The 12,418-nt window shown below is 40.2% G+C and overlaps 1 long non-coding RNA gene across 1 annotated transcript; it reads right to left on the bottom strand.

The window, feature by feature from the left end:
* Positions 1-866: 866 nt before the first annotated feature.
* LOC143114481 (uncharacterized) lies at positions 867-2,700 on the bottom strand. Its single transcript, XR_012984927.1, has 2 exons — positions 2,225-2,700; positions 867-1,822 (listed from the first exon to the last, which is right to left on the bottom strand). It is a non-coding gene; the product is annotated as an uncharacterized LOC143114481 (long non-coding RNA).
* Positions 2,701-12,418: the final 9,718 nt, after the last annotated feature.

The following is a 12,418-nucleotide window of genomic DNA, read 5'->3' as shown; positions in this document are numbered from 1 at the left end:
ACTTTGTCAACATGTAGAAACTTCATTTTGTAATGGACTAGCATGTTATCCAACCCCCACTTCTGTGCTCTGCACCTCTGTGGGGGGTGGGCAGTGTTTCTCTGACCTGCTCAGCAATTGCATCTGGTGTCACCATATTTAACAGTCTGTATTTTCCAATGTATTGTCAATGCACGTTATACTTAGGCTATACTGTAATTCTTCACACTGATGTGTTCACTTATATTTCAGGTTGTCACCCATTTTCCATCCACTTGACCTCCACCTGGAACACCTAAACAATTTTCTCAAATCATTTATGAGAGGATTGGGACCAAACATGTCAGAAATGTCAGCAGCCAGAATCAGTAGGTCCAATTTGCATCGTCAAAGAGCTAATGGACAAAACGGACACAGAGCTGGAGCTGACAAGGCCGGCTGGCATTCATCATGTGGCCCGAGAACAGGACGTTTTAACACTGGTAAACGTTTTCAGGGAGACACAACTTTCTTAACAAAAATCACCCAGGCAGGCAGTATCATGCATTCCCGAATTTCAAGAGAAACTTATTGGCAAAGCTGAATTACCAGGAGAAAATAATGGACTGGCAAAATGTGCCTATTTAAATAATTAAGTAAATGTGAAATGTAAATGGTGATGGTAATTTGTAAATATTGTTTTCATAAATGACAATGTAAATAATTGTTTTCATATAATAGTTTAGTAGTATCCACATTCTTGAAACCATTTTTGTGTGTTTTCTTATTGGTTGTATGTTCAAAGTTCAGCATATATCTTAAAACATTACCTATTATGTGTAGATATTAAAAATCTTTATTGACATGTCTTATTGTTTGTCTTTTAAATGCAGAAACATCACCAACCAGAAGTATAAACCATTTTAATTTTATTCAAAAATATTAATGTAACAGAGGTAAAAAAAAAGGCATTTGCACAACAACAGGACCCTGAAGCTACAAATTTGAGCCTGAATTTGAAGCTAGTCTGAGATCTTCAACATTGACAAGCCTGATTCCAAGTTACTTGGTGATGATTGTATCTTATCTTATCCTCATCCTCGTCATCAAAGTAACCAGTGTAATCCATGTCAACCTGAACACGGTCATCCTGAACAACACCGTCATCAAACAAATTAGTTTGACTCTGTTTGATGTCATCAAAAACCTCATGCATAATTCATAGTATCTCTTTTGCATGTTCCAGCTTGTATGTAGGGAGATTATGGATAATGAAGTCCAGGTCAAATATCTGTGTGCACTGTTCTAAAACTGATCAATGAGTTCATCTCCAAAACCAGTGCAGGCTGTGTCGACTGTGTAAAGTGGTATGTTTGTATGGTCCTGAAGTAAACTACTCCTGTAAGTTTGTAACAGTTCCCTGATCAAAGGTGTGCCCTCAGGTGTGACTATTCTGTGTTTGTGGTGTGATGAAACCTCCCCTTGAAAGTGTTCATATTTGGGGATTAGCTCCCCACAACCTTCAGGTTCACAAGAACAAACAGAATGGCAGTGAGTGCAGCACAGATGTCCTAGATCAACAGATGTGGTGTGTTCCTCAAAATGGCAGTACAAAGCTTTCCGCAGACAACTAGTGACTCCATTAAAGTACCGTCTTAACTGCTGGGTCAAGCTTTGTACTAACATCCCTCACAATCCAGTGTAGGCACTCCAGTGTATGGCCAGGTACTTTAATCAGACCCAGTCTGATGTTTGTTCTGTTTGGGCTCAGGGCCAAAATGATTGGATTGTCCATCTGAAGCTTTCATAACCCTGGCTCTGGATTCCCGATCAGCAGAAGCGGTTAATGTCAGCACAGGTGTACCTGGAATATATAGCAGTACAAAAAGCAACCAATAAGTAACAGTAAAAATAAGAAATTATGAGTAGTATCATTTAGTACTTTTTAATGACTGTGACATCTAAAAAGAATACATCACTTATAAGGGGTACAGTGACTACCAATATGGGTATGGTGCTTGAGTACATAAAGCAACACCCAAATGCCCTTCTGCCCTTTTGCAGCCTGACCACTGATAGAAATAAAACAGTAACCTACATTAGAATGTTTTAACAGCTAGTTCGCTACAATCACACTAACGTTATGATTGTACCAAGTCTGAGTTAGCGAACGTACAACGATACCTAGGCTACTATGTTTACAACATGGGATTCATATCACGACATTGGGAGTTATTTACTAAGTCAGACAGTTAGATTCTCTTACCATTTGTAAGTTAGATGAACTTCGTCCACGACGATACCCATTACGTTGGCTTGAAAAACATCGAAGCCTAGCATGTCCCTCCACTTGTTGTTCAGCAGCCAGGATTCCGGGCTTCACAAAAGGATCTGGCAACGACCGCTGGCTATATCCACCTCGTCGTGCACGCCGAGTTGCATCGCCGTGATGCCCATTTCAGTTGCTTCGGCAAAAAACATCTTTCTTATCAACAAATGCCTTGATCCCGTTACTCTGTTCCTCTTTTAAAATTAATTTGCTGTCGATATCTTCTAGAACAGACCTGATAGCAGAATCTACACATCTCAATTCTCCAGCGGCAGCGATCGTTGTTGTAAACGAATTCAACCCAAGCGCTCTTTGGTGACGTGGTTGATTACGTTACTGTTGAGCATCTGTCCATCATCGTATAAAGCCCGCCCTGACAATTTGATTGGCCCGCCAGCTTTTGGGCGAGCATACTCGCGCCACTATAGACCTCTCCAGAATATATCCCGCCTCCTAACTTCCGTATCCATCCAACTTCCGGGCGTGGATTGTCTATGGGAAATAACATGGCGTTTTGAAAGATTGTACCTGTCAAACTCTGTAGGTGACACAGTAGAAAAAGCTGCTGGGCAGATTGGCCTACACACTTCTGCCATCTAGTTTCCACTGGATTTTTTTATTTTCGGTGCCGTTTGAGTAGTATAGTCTATAGTATACTACTTAAACGGCACCGACAATCAAAAAATCCAGTGGAAACTATATGGCAGAAGTGTGTAGGCCAATCTGCCCACCAGCTTTTTCAACTTCGCTACCTACAGATGTTTTACCGGTATGATATTTCGAAACGCCATGTTATTCCCCATAGACAATCCACGCCCGGAAGTTGGATGGATACGGAAGTTACGGAGGCGGGACTTATTCTGGAGAGGTCTATAGATCAATAGGGGAGTTCGACTTGCGGCAGATCTGTGCAGATCTGACTTGATGTGATGCATGCTGGGTTGAACACAATGCATACTGGGATGGACGCAATGCATACTGGTTAGAAATTCTGTCCGACTTCTGGTGAGGGAGTTAAGTCATTTTCCGACGAATGACCGTCGCAGGAAGTTGCGTCATAACAAAGGGACGCCAGACCCTCTTGTAACAGCTGTACCCGGTGATACTGCAGACTCGTAAAAGTAGGTAGAAAATGAGGCAGAAAAACGACAAGTTTCCTCATGCTGCTTCCTTATGTTGGAATATGCAAAAATGTACAAACAATCAAGAGGATGCTTTCTTGTATGTGATTTCTGCAACAGTGATACTGCAAATGTGTTGATAGCCTATTGTTAAGCCTATTTTTATGCTGTAGCCTAGTGTAAAGCATGTCACACTAGCCTAGCCTACAGAAAACACTTAATTGATGTGATATAATGATAACTTGTATGCCTACAATGGTTTATTAAACATCGTAGTCATTTATTTAGTCAGTCATCATGTTCATGTTAATGAATAGGAAGGACATCTAAACGATACCAACATTTAAATAAACCAACATTTCGCGCAACATCTGCCGTGAGTCCCTATGTGTGAGTCACGAGCTCCTCCCAGCTGACTGGCAGATCACGTGGACACTCAGTCGCGATTGATTATTTAATAAATACATGTGAATTACGAATAATAATAAAAAGATTCTACCTAATGTGACTATTTTTTCCATGAACTGTAAAAGAAAACACGTTTTTTCCCACTGTATTCTCCATAAAGAGTAAAGTAAATTATGTACTTATTTCTGGAATTGACGTCACTTCCTGGACTCGTCTGAGGCTGGTCTAATGGGTCATTCGTCTCTATAGAGTGGTGAAGTCCCGCCCCTTCTACTTCCGGTCCATGGGACCTATCTTTCAAAAAATTATGAACGGGAGTTAATGGAGAGATAACAATTATTTTTTGGTCCAGTTTGAATTGTGCCACAAATTTCACATATGATGTGTGTGAATTTAAAAGATAATTTTTCACGTCAAGAAAGTACTGTTGTTCGATAGACTTCAAAAGTTATGTTGGTTTTGTGCGAATCCACTCAGTGGACTACATCTCTCGTCTCGAACGATGTACGTCACCAACGTAATGAAACGATAAGAGCTGTTATGCTAGTTAACGGTTGCATCTTGCTGCCTGCTATGTCACTTAACAGTATGTAATGTACAGTCTATGGACGAATACAACTTACCTGATGAGTTTAATCCTCTGACTCATGGTATTTTCTTCGGCAAGGAAAGCCCAATTAAGACCTGTTGCTGGTATGCTTGTACAATCTAGTGTGGCTGTGAATGAGCTAACGTCACTAGCGCGACTGATGGGTTTGTAGTCATTGGAATTACGATCTTTCACAATGTTGTAATTCAATAGTTACGAAACAAACTGCAAATGTCTTTACATGAAAATGTGTCTTTAAAATGGACAAACATCATATGGGTAATTCAAGGCACAAGTCAACCGGGACCAGAAAATAATTTATTTTTCGCCATAGACTGCCGTTCAAATTTTTTTGAAAGATAGGTCCCATGGAGGCAAACGGAAGGGGCGGGACTTCACCACTCTATAAGACTTAACTCCTACTGGACTTCTGTCAGCCGGGGAGGGACTTACCACCGTGACACCATGTCACATGGCCATAAAATATCGCGGGAGTCTTAGCCTGCAGACAGATCTTGCAGTTGCCTTCCACGAGCTGCACGAGCTGAAACACGCCCTCATGACGTCAGTTCAAAGACGTGATAGGGCCATTTGGGAGGAATGTCCTCATGACGATTATGACTAGAGGCTCATGCTGCTTCCTTATGTTGGAATATGCGAAAATAAACAGAAATCGAAGGGATACCTTCTTATACGTGATTTCTGCAACAATGGTAGGCTAGCCTACTGAAAACGTTTGGATATTCTGTTATTTTCTGCTGTTGGCTAAATAGATAGACACACATATAGGGGAAACACTTGATATTGAATGTATGTGCTACAATGCAGGCCTGTTAACTGTATGACAACAGTGGTTTATTTAAACTACATCATAAGAATTTATTTCGTCAGTCATCATGCTCATTTTAATGAGTAAGAATGAAAGTTCTGCTGTGTTTATTGCAAACAACATTCCGCGATATCTCCCGCGATGTCTCCCGCGAGTCACGTCAGGCAGACTGTAGCCAGAGAATGTCTAATAAGGGGAGAACTGCCACTCTCGGAAAACTTCCGGTTTCTGAACTGGTTGCAGTTCCTTCTGTGGTTCCACATGAGGGCGCTCGTCCACGAGTGCAGAATGCATGGAGGTCTATGGAGCTGTACCCCTCAAAATCCACTTTTCTTGGGATATAATTTTTTTTCAAGTAATTTGAATATTGCATTCGAAAGGGGAGGCAAAGAAAATACACTTGGTTGAGTATTATATTTTTTAAAGTCACTTAATTGTTCTAAAAAGCCTTTCAAATGTGTCAATGATGTCATTCATTAGCACAATGCTAGCGTGTTATGTGCAACAACGACCCAACCTGTAAGAAATCAAAAGGACATAAGTGCTCGTTCATTCAACTTTTGACCTATAACCCATGTTGAAGTTATACAAACTACAATCAAATCTGAGATTTGTCAACGACAATCAGGTGAAAGAGACAAATTTAGCTGTCTAGCTCCATTGACTCCCATTCATTCTGCACTCATGGCGATCGCCCCCAGTGGAACTCTGGTGGAACTGCATTCAAAATTCGGTACAATGGGACTTAATACGGAGTGGCAAGGCTCTCCGTAGACGGGCTCTGCTGTAGCCTTTCTGTCCGGGATGAGCTGCCCTCTGTTGTAGCTCCTCCCGGCTAGCCTTTTGAAGATCACGTTTACGTAGAAAGCCAGACGAAAGTCAGACTCAGACAAGACGAACAAGCCTATTAGCCTACTATGTAGACTACTTTTTAACGGACCTATACAGAAACCTAACCGGGACAAATACTAGGGGAGTTCGACTTGCGGCAGATCTGTGCAGATCTGACTTGATGTGATGCATGCTGGGTTGAACACAATGCATACTGGGATGGACGCAATGCATACTGGTTAGAAATTCTGTCCGACTTCTGTCAGCCGGGGAGGGACTTACCACCGTGACACCATGTCACATGGCCTTAAAATATCGCGGGAGTCTTAGCCTGCAGACAGATCTTGCAGTTGCCTTCCACGAGCTGCACGAGCTGAAACACGCCCTCATGACGTCAGTTCAAAGACGTGATAGGGCCATTTGGGAGGAATGTCCTCATGACGATTATGACTAGAGGCTCATGCTGCTTCCTTATGTTGGAATATGCGAAAATAAACAGAAATCGAAGGGATACCTTCTTATACGTGATTTCTGCAACAATGGTAGGCTAGCCTACTGAAAACGTTTGGATATTCTGTTATTTTCTGCTGTTGGCTAAATAGATAGACACACATATAGGGAAAACACTTGATATTGAATTTATGTGCTACAATGCAGGCCTGTTAACTGTATGACAACAGTGGTTTATTTAAACTACATCATAAGAATTTATTTCGTCAGTCATCATGCTCATTTTAATGAGTAAGAATGAAAGTTCTGCTGTGTTTATTGCAAACAACATTCCGCGATATCTCCCGCGAGTCACGTCAGGCAGACTGTAGCCTTTCTGTCCGGGATTAGCTGCCCTCTGTTGTAGCTCCTCCCGGCTAGGCTCTGAAGATCACGTTTACGTAGTAAGCCAGACCAAGTCAGACTCAGCCGAAGTCAAACAAGCCTATTATCAAAGCGTTGAAAGTTAGGTGGGTGTGTGCGTACCATCGCATTCATTCCTGCAGGCGCCTTGTCCACTTTTTTCAAAACGAGGATCAAAATAGTAAAGTCCACGTCCACCCCTGTCCCTGACAACGTTACCGTTATCGGCTCCAACACCCCCCTTGTTTGTATTTGATGTGGCTGGGCTGTGTGTGCGCTAGACTGCGTGTTTCAATGTATTTGACGTCGTGGCTGGCTAGGGCTGTGTGTTAACAATGTATCATGATGTGGCTGTGTGCGTGCGCGCCAAACTCTAGGCTACAATGTTTCATGAGTTCGGGAGTTGCACTGACCTGGGTACTGACAGTTTTTTTCAAGCCTTAGTTTAAGTAATTCATTGATGGTAATAATATAATATTTCAATTTCATTTTTACATTATCTGTCATAATTTAATTGCCTCTCTCTCTCTCTCTCTCTCTCTCTCTCTGTCTTATGTATATTGATAATAATAATAATAGTAATATATGTTGAAAAAAAATGGGGGGAGAGGGGGGGCCCTCGGGGAGGCCTCTGCCCCGGGCCCCAGATGACCTTAACCTGGCCCTGCTCGTGGCTACGGCCGAACAACACCCGTGGGAATATCCATGACCAACCCCACTCTCACTCGTGCTATATTGCTTAAATATAATATGGTTTGATAACTTGGACAGCCTTGACTTTTCCTTTTTTAGTGTATGTAATGAATCTAGAATATATGAAAGATTAACTTTTTGAAATAAATTAGGGAAAATTTACTTTTCCACAATATTCACATTTTGTATTTGCGTGTGTGTGTGTGTAAGAGAGAAAGAAAGAGAGAGAGAGAGAAAGAGAGAGATGTCACAGGCTGAATTGTCTTTTTTAGATCCTGAGCCGGTTTCCCCTGTCCTGCAACTCGTCACCCTGAGCTGTGCGTGCGCCACGCCCCCTGCACCCACTCCCTGGCTCTCCTGTGAGCTCTGCTGTTGGCACACCTGTGGCTGATGAGTGAATCAGCTACACAGGAAATTTGAGGAAATCAAATAGATGGTGCATTCAGAGCACCTCGGAATGACAAGGACCGCCCCCATGGCTACTTTGTTTTTCCGACAGCAAGTGTTCAAGTGCTTTGCCATCGAATGTGTGACAAACACTGATGCCACAACAAAGGTTAAAACATATACTCACTAATCCAAAACAAACAACTGTATTTGCTTAAAATATAGTGTAAGATGCTCGTGAAAGAAAGATATGCAGCTTTTCAAGTGATAAAAAGGGCAATCTTTGTGCTATTTTTGAAGACCTAGGCCTACCTATCAGTTGTTTCTGAGGGCGGGCTTTATCTCTCACTTTCTGTTACGCATAGCCTGCCTGCATATGGCCTGCAGCAGCGATATGACCAAGGAAAAAAAGAAATGTTAGCTAACAAGTACGGGCCACATACACTCTCTCTGACTATAAACTCAAGGTAACACATCATATTGTTAGGCTACTTTTCTCTTGCCCTCGGTGGATTAAATGAAATTGCTGAGGTGAGGTTAACAAGTGTTTACGCGAAACAAAACGACTCTGCACTGAGTGCGATTGTGAATTTAGCTCGGCTTAATAGTTTAATATTGTCTTGGAAAGTTATTGCTTGTTCACGAGTTATTTCATTTAGCATTATATTTTCGGTTTCCAACCGTGGTAAAGTTGGTTTTATATTGGACGTTGGATATTCGACACATTCGAAAAATCTATTTAGCACTGACTATGAGGGTCGAGTTTGTGTCAAACCAACTTTAATGTGTTTGAACAAGGCCTGCCTATATTACACAAAGCTTCTTTTGTCCAAAAACCCATGTTTTGATTTTATTAGATAAAAGATTAGATAAAAGATTTCAATCTATTATGCGGCTTCACCTTTTGACTTACCCATGTCAAAACTCATCTGGTGAACTCGGATTACTGCTCTATATAGTACACAAAGCTTCTTTTTCCCAAAAACCCATTCTTTGATTTTTATAAATATTTTTAATGTAAAAAAAAAATGCTTTAAATCTATTATGCGGCTTGACCTTTTCACCTACCCATGTCAAAACACATCTGTTGCACTCAGCTAACTGCCATTCATAGTGCACAAAGCTTCTTTTTTCTAAAAACTCACTCTTTGATTTTATATTAATATTTTACTATTCAAAAATTCTATAAATCTATTATGCGGCTTGACCTTTTGACCTACCCAAGTCAAAATGCATCTATTGCACTCAGGTAACTGCCCTACATAGTGCACAAAGCTTCTTTTTTCTAAAAACTCCCTCTTTGATTTTATATAATTTTTGCTGGAATGTGATCATTGCAGCCTCAGTAGACACGAGAGGAGCAGAAAGACACCAACATAACATGAGGGATAGATGTATTTGTTAAGGGGGGGGGGGGGGGCATTTAGACCAATACCCTATTTTGAATGACAAAACAGCTTTGGCGTGTGTAACAGCTTAGAATGGCTTACAATGCATCCAGCAACATATTTGGGGACATGAGCACTATGGCTCCAGGCATCCCAAAGTGCTTGGAGGAGATGTTCTTGAATTGTCAAGGACCAGTTGGGGCAGTTTCATGTCTCTGTTGCTGAGATAGTTTCGATCGTCAAAAGGTCAGAATTGCCAAGAATCTTGTAGGGGCTGTTTGGGGCATATCTCTGTTCCTGAGATAGTTTCGATCGTCAAAAGGTCAGAATTGCTAAGAATCTTGTAGGGGCTGTTTTTAAAGAGTAGAGATTGTCTGTGCTGTGGGGGGTGAGACAAGGTACTCATGTTTTGCATGATATCTCAGCACCCAAAGTTGTTATAAATCCATAGTAGCACATATATTATCATCTAATGTTGTGATAGACCTTTGTATGAACGTGTGTTCTATAGATATAACCTATTGAACTTCCATCTGCTATTTATGGCCTGTAGGCCTCATTGACCTGAGCTATTGCAAGTCAGAAAGGGGAAGATTCTATTGGGGAAAGGTTCCAGTGGGGGCTGGCATAGAAGCAAAGAGGGGGAGTGAGGGTGTTTTAATGTACAGAAGCACACATACAGTCCATCTAATCAATAAGTATGTGTCTGGATTCAATTTTATACACTGACCATTTTCTCACTCATTCATTTCTAATGGCCGGTCATATTTGAGACCGGGAATACACATGGGTGTTAAATAAAACACTCAAATTGTCATGAAAATTATCAAAAATTCTTTTGTGTGTTCAGATGCCCTGTATTAAGTCATGGCGCCTCATGGTAGTCAGAATAAGGTAACAATATTTTTGAGAGAAAAGAATTGTCAATCGGTCACATTTGACCGCAAACATAACAGGAGAGGTTTTATAACTGCAGTCTTAAGTGCTGCTGGGAAAATGCCTGAGCTGAGAATGGTTCACAATTTGCATAAGCTCAAATGCCAAACAGCTGAAAACACTTTTAAAGAAGTTTGTAGGCAGAGCGTCAAGACAGCAGGTACTGTAGATGAACTAAGTTGCAGCACAGGTTTTTCAAGGGTTTGGCCATCATAGCAGTAAATTCAGATAAGGAGGCTACATTTTGTCTAGGCTTGTGGTGAACTCTAATATTTAAAATTTTGTGATGAAAAAAAGAACCAAAGTCATTAAACATTTTTGTTGACTTGAAATCTTGAGGTAGCTCTGTTGGGGAATTTGTTAACTTAACTTATCAACAATGGCAAAAAGAGCACGGGAGTTATTAATGTGTTAATAATGTTACAATTAATGAAGAATGCCTGGCCCTATACATAACTCAGAGTTATAAATGTGGAGTCTCTTTTTGAAGATGTCATATAGTTAATCTGAAGCTTAGTGTTTCTCCATTTACGTTCAGCTTTCCTACATTCTCTCTTCTGATTTGCTACTGTTGTGATATTCCTCCATGGTGTTTTAGGTTTACTGAAGTCTTTCTAACCTTGGCAGATGCTATTATATAGAGTCAAGGACCCTGAGAATATTAGAGCTAAATTGAGTAAGATGGTCTTCCTGCACACATGATGTCATAGCTACATAGCTAAGGCTTCCATAAAAAGAGTGCTGCTATTCTCATTAATTTATTTGTGGTAATTTTATGGTTTTACTGTAAAGTTCACTATGATAGTTCATAGTAACACTGTCAACTTATGGATCTTTTACAGTTCAACCATGAAGTATTTATTAACAGTTCTACCATGACCGCTTTTAATGTGTTCATGATAAGTGATAATGGATGGCACTGTGTTCTTTAATCAAAAGTTTGTTTTTCTGTCATGTTGTTAAACTTTAGTCGATACAAGTAGCCTAACATGTGAGTAAGTAAACATAGCCTATTTGATGACCACATCAAACATGGCATAGGCTTAAAAGTAGCCTAGAGGTAGCACAGGAATGTGAAGGATATAAACAGAGGGAATTCATTTCATACAGTCTGGTATTATCCCAGAAATGTGATTTACTTTTGAAGTTGAAAATGTTAAGTTGAACTGTAAACTTTATAGTAAACCTCATATGAAAACCTCAGTCTGACTATAAACAAATTGCAGTCAATCATCATATTTACTTTTTAACTGTAAACTTTAAAGTCCGTATCAGACGTGCGACCATGAAGTTCATAGTAATGGGAGAGTTCATAGTCAAGTTATGATATATTCATGGTCGAACTGTAAAGGCAATGGTAGAACTATAACAAATTTAAGTTGAACTGTAAATTTAATTGTTTTACTGTGAAATGTTACAGTTCATTTTTTTCCTGGGTTTAGTTGATCATTGCAGCCTCAGTAGACACGAGAGGAGCAGAAAGACACCAACATAACATGAGGGATAGATGTATTTCTTCACAAAAAAATATCAAATAATAATGGATTGAAAAGAGGTACTAATAAACCAGACATGCTAGAATAGAGACCAGAAAATGGATATCCACAGTCCCTTAACACTAGTGATTGTTATAGATAAGGATTAGGCTTTAAAACAGATTGTCAACATTTATGTTGTTTGGTCTTTTTTTGGCTGCATACATGAAGGCCAAGGTGGACAATGTGTTTTCCCTTGTTTGAGGTAGTACTGACATTTCTTCAAGGATGGCAGGTCTGAAAATATCTTCTCCATCATTAAGTTATTCAATTAGGCTAAACATGGCCTTAACTCAAAACAGCTGGTAGGCCTACTGTTAGGACTATGTCATTTTAAAATGTAAAAGTGTCAAATGCAGCCATATTTAAATTCTGCTTACTGCACGTTTATTATAATATAATATGATAATATTCAATATTTATTATTGCAGGTCTACCTATGTCCATGTAATGGAAATAGTTAAAATGTAAAATCTTTTTCAAATCTTCTGCGCGGGGGCGGGCGTCTTTCGGAAATATGTCACCTTTTTCAGTCCTTCTGAGTTTGCAGGTATGAAGATGT

Source organism: Alosa pseudoharengus, unplaced genomic scaffold (assembly GCF_046254945.1).
Source record: "Alosa pseudoharengus isolate Yale_2024_CS ecotype anadromous, Long Island Sound unplaced genomic scaffold, YU_APseudo_1.1 YU_APseudo_1.1_scf_9, whole genome shotgun sequence".
NCBI classification, from domain to species: Eukaryota; Metazoa; Chordata; class Actinopteri; order Clupeiformes; family Clupeidae; genus Alosa; species Alosa pseudoharengus.
The sequence above is the reverse complement of the archived record's forward strand: the minus strand, read 5'-3'. Positions and strand labels throughout refer to the sequence as shown.